Raw genomic sequence first — 11,764 nt, forward strand, 5'->3', positions numbered from 1 at the left:
ACTGTTAAGAACCAACAGTTCTGTTCTTAAGATTTTACTTAAGAGAAATGAAAAAACTTGTTCACAATAGATTTGTACATACAAGTTGACTATCCTTATCTGAAATTCTTGGGACCAAAAGGGTTTCAGATTTTGGTTTGAAATCCACTTGATCTGCAAAGAGGATAGCTACTGCTTCTTTTTTTCAGGTTCCTGTCACATGGAGTATTGTTTTCCACCCTTTAACTTTCAGTCTATGAGTTTCTTTTTGAATTCAGTGCATTTCTTGTATATAGCATTTTGTTGGATCTTGCTTCTTGACCCATTCTGCCAGTCTATTTCTTTTGATTCGTGAATTGAGACATTGATGGTTACAACTGATATGTATTAACCTATCATTGTCATGACTTTTTCTTTTTGTTGGATTCTCCACCTTTGTGTTTGATTTCTTGTTGTGTCCGATGGATTCATTCTGCTGGGCTTCCTGGGGTTGTGATTCTCATGGATATTGTCTAGGATCCTCTAGGATGTTGTCTAAAATTTTTTGGAGTGCTGGTTTGGTATTCATGAAGTTCTTAAGGTGCTCTTTGTCATGAAAGTGTCTTATTTCTCCATCAATTTTGAAAGATAGTTTTGCAGGGTACATCAATCTGGGTTGGAGGCTGTTTTCCTTTAGGGCCTGAAATATGTCACTCCAAGCTCTTATTGCCTTGAGAGTTTGCATTGAGAAGTCTGCTGTGATTCTGATGGGCTTTCCTTTGTATGTGATTTGTTTCTTTTCTCTAACTGCTTGTAGAACTTTGTTCTTCTGTTGAGTTTCTGGAATCTTAACTATTATATGCCTATGTGTAGATTTTTTTCGAACACAGCTAGTTGGAATCCTATATGCCTCACTTTTCTGTATGTCAAGTTCTTTTCCCCTGCTTGGGAAGTTTTCTGCCATTACTTCTGTGAAGAGTTTTTTAATGTTCTGTTTCTTCATTGACTGTGATCAGTCTTTTGTCATTCTTCTTTACATCATCTAGCAGCTGCTGTATTGATTTCTCATGGCCCTTTACTATTTTAAGGAAATTTTGCTTTTCCTGGTCACTCATTGCAGTCTTATCTTGTGTATCTGAGATTCTGTCCTCACATTGGCTCATTCTACTGCATAAACTTTCAATGGAGTTTTTAATCTCCTGGAAATCTGTTTACATCTGTTTTATGGATTCCATTTGTTTCCTATGTTGGGATTCCATCATGTTCCTCAGCTCTTCTATTTTTTTTTAATCTGTGTCCTCTCTAGATTTATTAATCATGTTTTGCACTATGGACACAATCTCTGCTGTTATCGGAGAAATCATTTCTGATTTCATTTTTTCCAGACCCTGTTTTTTTTTGCCAGTTCAGGGAGTTCAGGTGATTGTGTATCAGATTGTTCCATCTCATGTTCCTTTGGGGTTGCCTTAGGTGATCTGTAAGTCTGGTTTTGAGACTTGTTCATGGGTCTTCTCATTTCAGCAGATGCAGCCTGCTGTGCCTTTGTTGAGGCAACTTTTTGCTCAATTTTCAGCAAGCCGCTGAGCAGCCTTTTCTTTACTGCTCACAAGTACACTAATTCCTGGGTTCAGAAAGGTGACCTTCTGGATCGCTGAGTGTACCTGTTATCTGGATGGGTTTCTGCCTGGGGCCTGTATACACTTGGGATGGTATCTAGGTATGTCTCTGGCTAGGGCCCCTATGTAGCTGTTATGTGAGTGCTTTTGCCTGGGGGCTGAGCACCCCAGTTCCTGTTGTGTGAGCAAGCTTCTGGCTAGGGTCTCAAGCACTTACTGATGTTATGGGGGCAAACCTCTGGATGTTGCTTTTGTGTCTGCACAGCTCTTCTCCAGGCAGTCCCTTGGCTTGTGTTGGTGTGCCTCAGCCTCTGGGGTCTGGGCGGAGCCCTGGCTGGGGTTTGCTTGCAGCCTCACCGCTCTGGTCCACACCACTGCTTCTCTAACTAAGGTGGTCTGGTGTGCCTTTATTGCAGAGATTTTCTTCACTTTTTCAGTGGGCTTTAGTTTTCATCAAGGAGCCTCAGAGAGGCCCTCTTTCTGTTGTTCACCTCTGCTCTATCTTCTCAATCTCAGAAAAATCTCCTTTATGACCCCTGCAACTCTGCGGTGTGGATCCAGGTAATGACTCGGCACAGTCATGGGGGGGGGTGCTGGTGACTGTGCAGCTCACCTCCTCTGCATTGGGTGGGTGAGGGGGCTCTGCTCCTAGGTGCTCTGGGGTCCATACTGATTTTCATAGTGATTGTACCAGTTTACACTCCTAACAACAGTGAAGAAGGGTTCTTCCCCCTCTCCCCCCAGCTTCACTAACATTTGTTATTGGTTGATTTCTTGATGATAGCCATTCTTTCTGTAGTGAGATGGAATCTCACTGTTATTTTAATTTTCATTTCTTGAATGACCAGCAAGATTGAACATTTTTTCGTATATTTATTGGCTTTTTGCATTTCTTCATCTCAGAAGTGCCCATTTATTTCAGATGCCCATTTTCTGATTTAATCTTTAAATTTTTTTTTGGGGGGGGGTCTAATTTTTTTGAGTTCTTTATGTATTCTGGATATTAGTTCTTTGTCTGAGTAGCAGCTGGCAAAACTTTTTTCCCATTCTGTAGATCTCTTAACTCTGTTGGTTGTTTCCTTTGGTGGGCAGCAGCTTTTTTTCCCCCCTGTACCAGGGATCGAACTCTGGACCTTGCGCTTGCAAGGCAGGCAGTGGCACCACTGAGCTAAATCCCTGGCCCAACAGCTTTTTAATTTGATGTGATCCCATTTGTTGATTATTGATATTATGTCTTATGCAACCAGAGTTCTTTTCAGAACGTCTTTGCTTTTGCCTGTGTTTTCAGGAGGTTTACCTATTTTGTCTTTCAGTAGATTAAGTTTTTCTGTTGTAATATTTAGATCTTTGATCCATTTTGATTTTATTTTAGTGCATGAAGAGAGATAAGGGTCTAGGTTTAATAATTGGAAGGTGGATAGCTTTCCAAGCACCCTTTGTTAGAGAGCCTATCTTTCCTCCTGCAAAAATATTTGGCCCCTTTGTCAAAGATCAGGTAGCTGAGTGTTCTTGGAGTTGTTTCTGCATCTTCTATTCTGTTCCACTGATCCATTGTAATATAATTTAAAGACTGGAATTGTGATGTCTCCTGCCTTTCCCTTGTTGCCAGAATTGCTTTTGCTATCCTGGGTCTCTTCTGGTTCCATATAAATTTTGGGATTTCTTTCTATTTTTCTTTCTTTCTTTCTTTCTTTCTTTCTTTCTTTCTTTCTTTCTTTCTTTCTTTCTTTCTTTCTTTCTTTCTTTTCTTTTTTAGTTTTGTGAGTAGTGCTGTTTGTATTTTGATTAGGATTGCATTAAATCTGTAAAACAGTTTTGAAAGAATGGCCAGCTTGACTATATTGTTTCCCTAATTTATCTCTCAGTGGGTTTATTATTGATGTACAGGAATGATATTGATTTTTGAGTGTTGACTTTTTTTTTCCAGTACCTCGGATGAGACTTAGGACCTTGTGCTTGCCAGGCAGGTGTGGCACCACTGAGCTACATCCCTGGCCCGAGTGTTGACTTTGTATATTGTTGTGCTATTGTATTTGGTCATCAGTTCTTGAAGTCTTTTCGTGGAGTTTGTGGGGTCTTCTATATAGAGGATCAAGTCATCTGCAAATAATCATAATTTAATTTTTTTCTTTTCTATATATATCCCTTTTATTTCTTTCTCCTGTCTAATTGCTCTGGCTAAGGTTTCAAGAACTATATTTAAAAGTGTGAGACCTAAGTGACTCCATTTTAAAATTTGGCTCCATCTTAAAATAAGGTGGACTGGACATAAACTCCAGTTCCAAGAAAAACCACAAGATGTACTTTGACCATCTGCCTGTGATAATATTCAGCAGTTCCCTAGCAGCAGCTAATCAGTAGTTACCCCAGTACCCCAATGTCCCAGATGTTCTTTTTGATAGCTTGAGCAACCGTTTGCATTTTGGCCCACGAGGCACAGCCAATCAGGTTTAAACATTCTAAATTTGCTATGTACCAGCCAATCATGTAATTTCCAAACTGGAACTCACCAAACCTTGCTGTAACCCCTATAAAAACCCCTGCTGATTTGGAGTTAGGGGCTCTCAATCCTGACCCGCTGTGTCGGTGACGGTTGAGAGTCCCTGCTCGAGCTTGAATAAATGACCCTTGTGTGTTTGCATCGGAATCGGCTCCTTGGTGGTCTTCGGGGTCCTCATGGTCTGGGCACAACAAAAGGAGTAATGATAGTGGACATTCTTGTCTTGTCCTTTAGCTTGAACTCCTCAGGGGGTCTCTTTCCATCCTGACTATGGCTCCCTGACCAGGGCTGTCTACCAGGGCTGTCTTCCATGGCTGTCTCTCATCCAGTCACTGGGAATGTAACATTGGGAGTTCTGAATTGAAGCCATCTTGCAGTTGCTTTGAGTCTTGGATTTAAACAATCAACCCTTTACCAGAATGACATCTAAATCTCTCCAGGGGATGTGATGGGCACTTGGACTGGGGTCACTTGTCAGCTATTCCTTGGTGAAGGAATCACATGGAAGCAGAATCTTGCTCTCTCCCTGCAGCTCACAGCCAGTCTGTTCCACTGCTGTGTTTCTCCCTGAAGCCCTCTGGAGTCCCCAGCTTTCACTTTGTTTCCATAGACTTGGTATTCTTTTCTCATGAGCCTCAAGCTGGGAGCTGGGAAGAAGGTGCAGATTTTCCCTTCTCTTTTCCATGTTCAATTTCTCTGTAGATTTTAATGTTCCTGTCAGATCTTTCCTGGTTCCTGGGGATCTGTTTCTCTCTTTTTATTCCCCAGGTTGTTTTTACTAACAAAGAGATTCCTGATCTCTCTCTCTTTAAAAAATTTTTTGATCTCTTCACTATACCCACACCCACTCCTCATCCCCTCCCCAGGAGCTTTTTTTTTTTCTTTAAAGAAAAATAGAGGAATGATAATGATTAGACCCATGTTTCAGAAAGATAATCTCATCCTTGGTATATCTGAGAGCTCTTGGGGAGGGAGACAGCAATATTCTATGGCAAAAATGATGAAAGTCTCAGCCTTTCTGGTTAAAATGCAAGGGAGGAAATGATATGTAAAACATGTTGTTAAAGGAGAATTAGCTGAATTTGGTAACTAGCAGATGTGATGGTTGAGACTTAGTCTGAGACAAGGAATAGGTTTGCTTTGAGGCAACTGGGAATCCTGGGTGCTGGAGAAGATGGATACGCTAAGGGTCTGTGGTTGTGAAATGACTAATTATTATTACTTCTAATTAGTAGTGTGAAAGTGTGGGGGAGAAAACCAGGTAAAACGAGAAATTACCAAGGGCCCCAGTGAAGGTCCCTGGACCTGTAACTCGGAATAGGTGACAGAGTGATATGGAACTCATGCCATCAGGGTACTCTGAGTGATAAATCCTAAGCTCTTTGCCTTCCTGTCTCACATCTGTAATGCGAATCATGGTCTGACTGTGTTTGGGCCTCTCCAATCTCCCCAGGGCCTGTTTGAAGACTGAGACTTTGCCCATACTTCTGCTTGCTGTGAGGGAGCCAGCTTTCACAACCAGGGAGAAGATGCTTCCCTGGGTGTCTGTTATATGGCCAGTCCAGAGTCCTGACCACTGGTCCTGCCATCAACCCTGGGAGCAGGCACATGTGCCAATCAGAAATTAGCATATAAAACTCAAAGAAGGAAATTTTTTTTTTTTGGAAATTTTTTTTTATTGTTCTTATTTTACTTTTCTTTGGTTCCACTTTCCATCTTTGTTTAATCCTTAAGCACATAGTTCTTAAATACCCACCACGTGCATGGCACTGAGGGGTTGCTGAGTTGAGGGCTATATTATAATGTGAATTAGATGTTTCCCTAGAGGAACTTATATGAGGCTGCTTAATACTCATTCCTGTCTGCTGATAGAAAAAGAACTGACCTGAGAAAGTTAATAAGAGGGTTAGAGAGTGAGCTTGCTTTTCAGCTCAGTTGATCACAGCACTATTTCTGGTTGGAGCCTGCAGGTCTTTGTAAATCTAGTCTAACTCCCTCATTTTACAGACAATGCTGGGCTCAGAGAAGAGGTCAAGTGACTTCAAAGGCCCTATAACTATATCCTGTCAAAACTAGGCTTGGAATCCATGTGCCTGCATATATCTTTTGAAATTTCTCTTTGTCTCTCTGTCACTGAAAATCCAGAATAAGCCTTCACAAAAATATCCTAGCATAAATTCTTCATTCTTGAGGGATCATTTTTCTTCTCACCATCAATGCACATAGTGTGAGTGAGACAGAAGTGTGGGTTGAAAAAGACAAAGGAGGATGGAGCAGTACATTGTGTGGGTGAGGCAGACACAATGGAGACCAGCTTTGAATATGACACATCCATAAAGTACACCAATGAAGCCTGCAGACAGGATATTATCTGAAAGGGTGTGCTCTAAGAAAATGATTGGCTTCAAAAGTGAGGTTTATGGTAAAGGTGAAAGCATCATAGATTGTTCCAGAATAAATGACATTTGGAAGCTGCCTCCCCTGTGGTAAGAGAACCAGGACTTCATCTAAATGAAGAAACCAGAGGCAAGTTTGACCTTCAGGCATAGTACTTGTCTTGCTTGGAAGCTGTTGCTTGCTATACTAGATACTTGTTTTGTAGCTCAAAGAAAAAGCTCTAAGACTGTACCTTGATATACTGAAAATTGTATGTCTTAGACATGTTCACTGATTTCTTGTTTTTCTATCCCTTCTTCACTGTCTCCTGTCATTTAACCAATGCGCAAAATGAAAACCTTTTCAATAAGCAGAGTATGCATATGTAACTCATAATGAATTAGACTGATTGTTTTTTAAAACGAAACTCTATTGTTTAGGAAAGTGTTAGATTTAGAGAAATTGCAGTTTTCATGTATCTCCCAATCAGGGCTTCTTATGATTAACATCTTACACTAGTATGATGCACTTATTATAGGTAATGAGCCAATATTGATACATTATTATTGACAGAAGTTCATACTTTATTCAGATTTACTAAATTTTTACCTAATTTTTTTTTCTTCCTAGAATCCAATATAGGATATATCACATTATATTTAGTAGTTGTGTCTCCTTAGACTCTTTTTGACTTTCCTTATTTTTGATGATAGTTTTGAGGAATACTAGCCAGTGTTTTGTAGAATGCCTCTCTACTGGGATTTGTCTGATGTTTTTCTCTTGACCAAACTGGGATTATGGGCTTTTTGGGAGGAAGACCTCAGAGGAAAAGTGTTATTCTCATACCCTCATGTCAAGAAGACACACTATCAATATAAACCATCACTGTTGACATTTACTAGTCAGGTCTTTCCTGTAAAATTTCTTCCCCCCATCTATATACTGTAGTCTTTCAATAGGAAGCATTGGGTTCAGCCCTGAGGTAGGGAGGGCAAGTTTTGCTCTACTTCCTTGAAAGATCAATATGGATTTATTTAAATTGTTTGGAATTAATATACATGGGAGATTCATTTTTTCCTCCTCTTTATTTACTTATTAAATTATTTATATCACCTATAAATATTTATTTTATACTCTGGGTTATACTACAGTACTACTACTTTATTTTAATATTGTTGCTTATTTGATTTTTTTGTTTAAAAGTATATATGACGTATTTGACAATAAAAACTCAGGTAAACAAGGCCTTTAGTGTGAGGCTTTATATTGATCTAGACAGGGGTGGAGTATGTTTAATGTTTCCTTTAGCTGTAGGTGCCAGAGGCTCCAGTTTCTCTCATGTCTCATGTATTTGGACTTCCCTAAGAACTCCTTAGTTAATGTCTATGTATTGCAGCTCTTTTAGCTATAATCTGCTATTCTTATACTTACACCCTACTGGTAGGGTATTAAAGTGTGTGGGAGGGAAGTGTTCTATGTTTTTATGATTAAGTCTCAATCTTTTCATATTCCTATGTTTCTAGAATTTGATTGTCACATGTGTTTCTTAGTTCTTTTTCAACCTTGAGTGAGGCAAGAAGGATGAAGAAGACAAGTTGGGGAAATGTCTCTCCCCTGATGGGATGAGGTTCTGGTATTGTGTTCCTCTGGAGATCAGGCCTTTGTAATGAAGAAGTCTCTAGATATATTTCACAATGGATATGTTTCCCCTCCCCCTAACAGACCTATGAGGGAATGTTTCTTAGCTTTTTAAATTGAGAACCTTGTACATGCCCTGGAGGAAAACCCAAGAAAATGTGGGCTCCCTTCAGAACCACAGCCCCCAGGAGTTTCTCATTCTTGAGCTAGAACACACTCTGGCTCCAGTAATTATAAAAAATGACCATGACCATTTAAGTGCTCCTATTAGTTTATGACTCTGTTACCGGTAAACAGATTTCCATTTTTGTCTCTTGATTTCAGGATAACGGTTTGTCCTAAGGCCCTAATTCTCCGTGGGTTCCAAGAAAAGTCACTGGTTTTCAGTTTGTTCAGCCCCCTTTTTTTTTTCTGGTAAGGATAGGAGTAATGACTTGTAACTTTTTAACATATGAAAGCTGAAACTACAAGTCAAGATTTTCTTTGACTAGAACTCCTCTCCTACCCTAAATAAAATTTCCTGCTCTCTGAGAACATCACATGCATGCCTTTTCTCATGACTAACTGAAGGAATTTTGCCCAATGTCTGTCATGCTGGACAAAGAATGGAGAGCTGGCCCCATATCATACTCATTTCTTTTTTTTTTTTTTGTAGCCAAAGCAGAAATTTAATAATTTTTACACCTTATGCAGTCCTTTGAGATATTAAGAAGAAAGATCATTTTCTAAGTTCAAAATTTCAAATTTTTATAAAGATAATCAGAATTTCATAACCAATGGTCATAAGAATTTCTGTGCATTCATTTGTTTATGATATCCAATTACATATGCTACATAGAAGCTAGATTTCTTGAACAACAATGTACACAACAGAATGAAGAAGCTGAGTCCTAGTCATTGTCATAGATGCAGCCATCAGCAATATCATCATAGATCTCTCCATCATTGTCTACCAGATGACTCCGAAGCACATAACCATATTTTCCTTCTTCATTCCTGCAGAGAACTTTTGTATCATCTGTGTTTTGTATAACTTCAAGAGGTTCACCAGGCCTTATCTGTAGATCTCTAGTCCCCCACTTTTTAGAAGTTAAGGAAGATGAAACTTTGGTTGAATATAGAACTCTAATTTCACCATCATATTTAAATTTTTTCCTGAGGTCTTTTTCTTCTTTTCCTTGTTTTTTTGGTTTCTTAGGATCTTTATCTTCTGTCTTGGCTTTTCCAGTGCTGCTTCCATAACTCATCTCTGCTGGCAGGGCAGGGAAATCAGAGGCATCCACATCATCATACACTTCTTCTTCCACTTCCAATTGTTTAGGAGGAGAAGGGAAACCATCATTAGCATCTTCCTCTTCTATCCCATCATAAATGTCATCATCTGGTGGTGGTGGGAAGACGCCTCCACTTCCACTCTGACTTTGGCTGTTACTAGCATCCTGCTCAGCAACATCATCGTATACTTCCTGGTCATCTTCAATGGGTCTTGAGGAGACAGTGGTGAAAGAGGACTTTTTCCTTTTCAAAGAATCATAATCAATCTCTACAGCAGTTGTTTTGATATAGCCATATGACCCCCTTGCTGTTCTGCCCAACCATTTTAATTCAGGGTTGTCAGTGATACGATACGGATTATTTCACTTTCCTCTCCTTGCTTGAAGCTTAGTTCATTCTTTCCTCCTTTGACATCACAGCAGGCTTTTGCCTGATGGATGACTTGAATACGGCCAGTTAGTTTAAATTTTTTCCTTAATTCTTGTTCTTTCTTCTCTTTCTCCTTCTGTTCCTTTCTTTCCAGCTCTATTCTCTTCTTTTCCTCCTTTTCCCATTTCTTGTCTCATTCTTTGGATGCCTCTATGTCTTCATATGTTTCTACTTCACTGTCTTGATCCTCTTCTAGATTTCCAGTACCATCAGAATGCATGACACCATCTTGATTTTCTTCATTTACAGGGCTTTTTGGGTCAAAGGGAGGTTTAATGTTTCTGGGAGGTAGGCTTGGGGCTGGAGGTTGTGACGGATGAGATGCCGGCAATGGAGGCTGGCTGGCTGACTGGGATGGTGGAGTTGGTGGTAGGGCAGTTGTGGAGTAAGATGTCTGGCTTTTGCTGGTACTGTTTGCAGAATCAGCTTTTCGGAATTTCGTCAGGTCAACATTGGGTGGTCTGCTGGGTTTGGGTGGAGGTGGACCCAAGGTAGACAAAGGAGGCAATGGTTTCTGCTTTGGGATGGCTGGATTTTTGTCTTCCTTTTCTTTCTCTTGACTTTGGCCCCATGGCCCCCCCACTGTCAGCTTGGAAGGAGGTTTAGGGAACTTGGTTGACTCTTCCTGATTCACTTTGCTGAGGAAGATATTCTTAGTGGCATATATCTTCCTATATTCTTTATTTTCTTCACCATTTCTGGAAAGGCCTGGGCTTCCTCGGCTTCCAGCAGGTTTCAGAACCACTCCAGTGAATGGAGAACTTGATGCATCACTTCCATGGCCTTTATTTTCTGGGTCTTCCCTTGTTGGTTTTAAAGAGCCTCCCTTGGACTTGGCTCCTAGGGGTGTGGGGGATCCTTTCTGGGCAGACATATTCTTAGTGAGGCTCTCGTCTTCATGGGAGTTTTCCATACCCAGGGCTGGCTTCTGGCCAATGATGGGTTTGGGGAACAGGGGTTTGGCATCATGATCTGGTGAGGCTGACGTAAACTTGCCTTTAGCCCCAGCCAGCCTGGGGAATGCTAGTCTTTGCTCACTTTCCGGGGCTGGAGGGACAGTCCCGGGCTTTGGGCCTGGTGTCTTCATGTCTTGGTCTTGGTTCACACTGTGAAGTGACGACTTATTTCCAGGAGGCCGGGGAAACACAGGTTTGGAATCTTCTTTTGGCAAATTGATGGCCTTGAGGCCTCCAGGTTTTGGAAATCCCATTTTTATGTCAGGCTCTCTGGTGGCCAAGTTTGACAATGTTCCAAATCTTTGGTTCACTCCACTGGGTTTTACAAAAGGAGGTTTGGGCTCCTCGTCAGGCTTTTCCTCGAAAGTAGGTTTCACTGCCAAAGGTGGCTTTGGAGTCCCAAACTTGGGCATGTTGCTGGGTCCTGTGGGAGGGTTGACATTTTCCTGGTTGTCAAATAAGTTCTTTCTGGCTTGTATTCCCAAAGGTGAGTTTTGTGCTGTGGCTTTGAAGGGCTGGTTATTGCCTGAGACCTCCTCTGCCAGGTTGCTCCCCGTGTTAAACTTCTCCATGAGAGACTTCACATCTGCTTTTCCATCCATTTCTATTGAAAAGAGTCGATGAGCCTGGACACAGTGGCCTGAAGACGCTGGGACTCTGGCAGTGAATGTGCAAGTCCATACTCATTTCTTATTTGCCTATTTTAAAGCCTCAAGTATATACATTTGGCCACTGTGATGTCACTTCAAAGCAAGATAGATCTGTGTTCAAAATTCAGCTCTAAGATTTCTTATGGGTAAGACCTAAAAGCTGTTACTATTATTATTAATAGTAGAATTGACACAATTGAGCATATGCCACACACCAGACATGGTTGTAGCAGTGAATAGACCATTTCTATTCTCATAGAATTTCCTTCTCATAGAACACCAGGTACCATATGCTGTTGATTGATCATAGAGCTGTGGACTAATCCCCATAAATACCTGTGGGAATTTTAAATGAGATCTTGAAAT

The 11,764-nt window shown here is 40.7% G+C and overlaps 1 pseudogene; it reads right to left on the reverse strand.

The window, feature by feature from the left end:
• Positions 1-8,978: 8,978 nt before the first annotated feature.
• LOC101714333 (FYN-binding protein 1 pseudogene) lies at positions 8,979-11,350 on the reverse strand (annotated as a pseudogene).
• Between the last annotated feature and the right edge of the window lie 414 nt (positions 11,351-11,764).

Source organism: Heterocephalus glaber, unplaced genomic scaffold, assembly GCF_053883595.1.
Source record: "Heterocephalus glaber isolate CG9 unplaced genomic scaffold, H.glaber_assembly_v1.0 deba00001457, whole genome shotgun sequence".
Taxonomy (NCBI): domain Eukaryota; kingdom Metazoa; phylum Chordata; class Mammalia; order Rodentia; family Bathyergidae; genus Heterocephalus; species Heterocephalus glaber.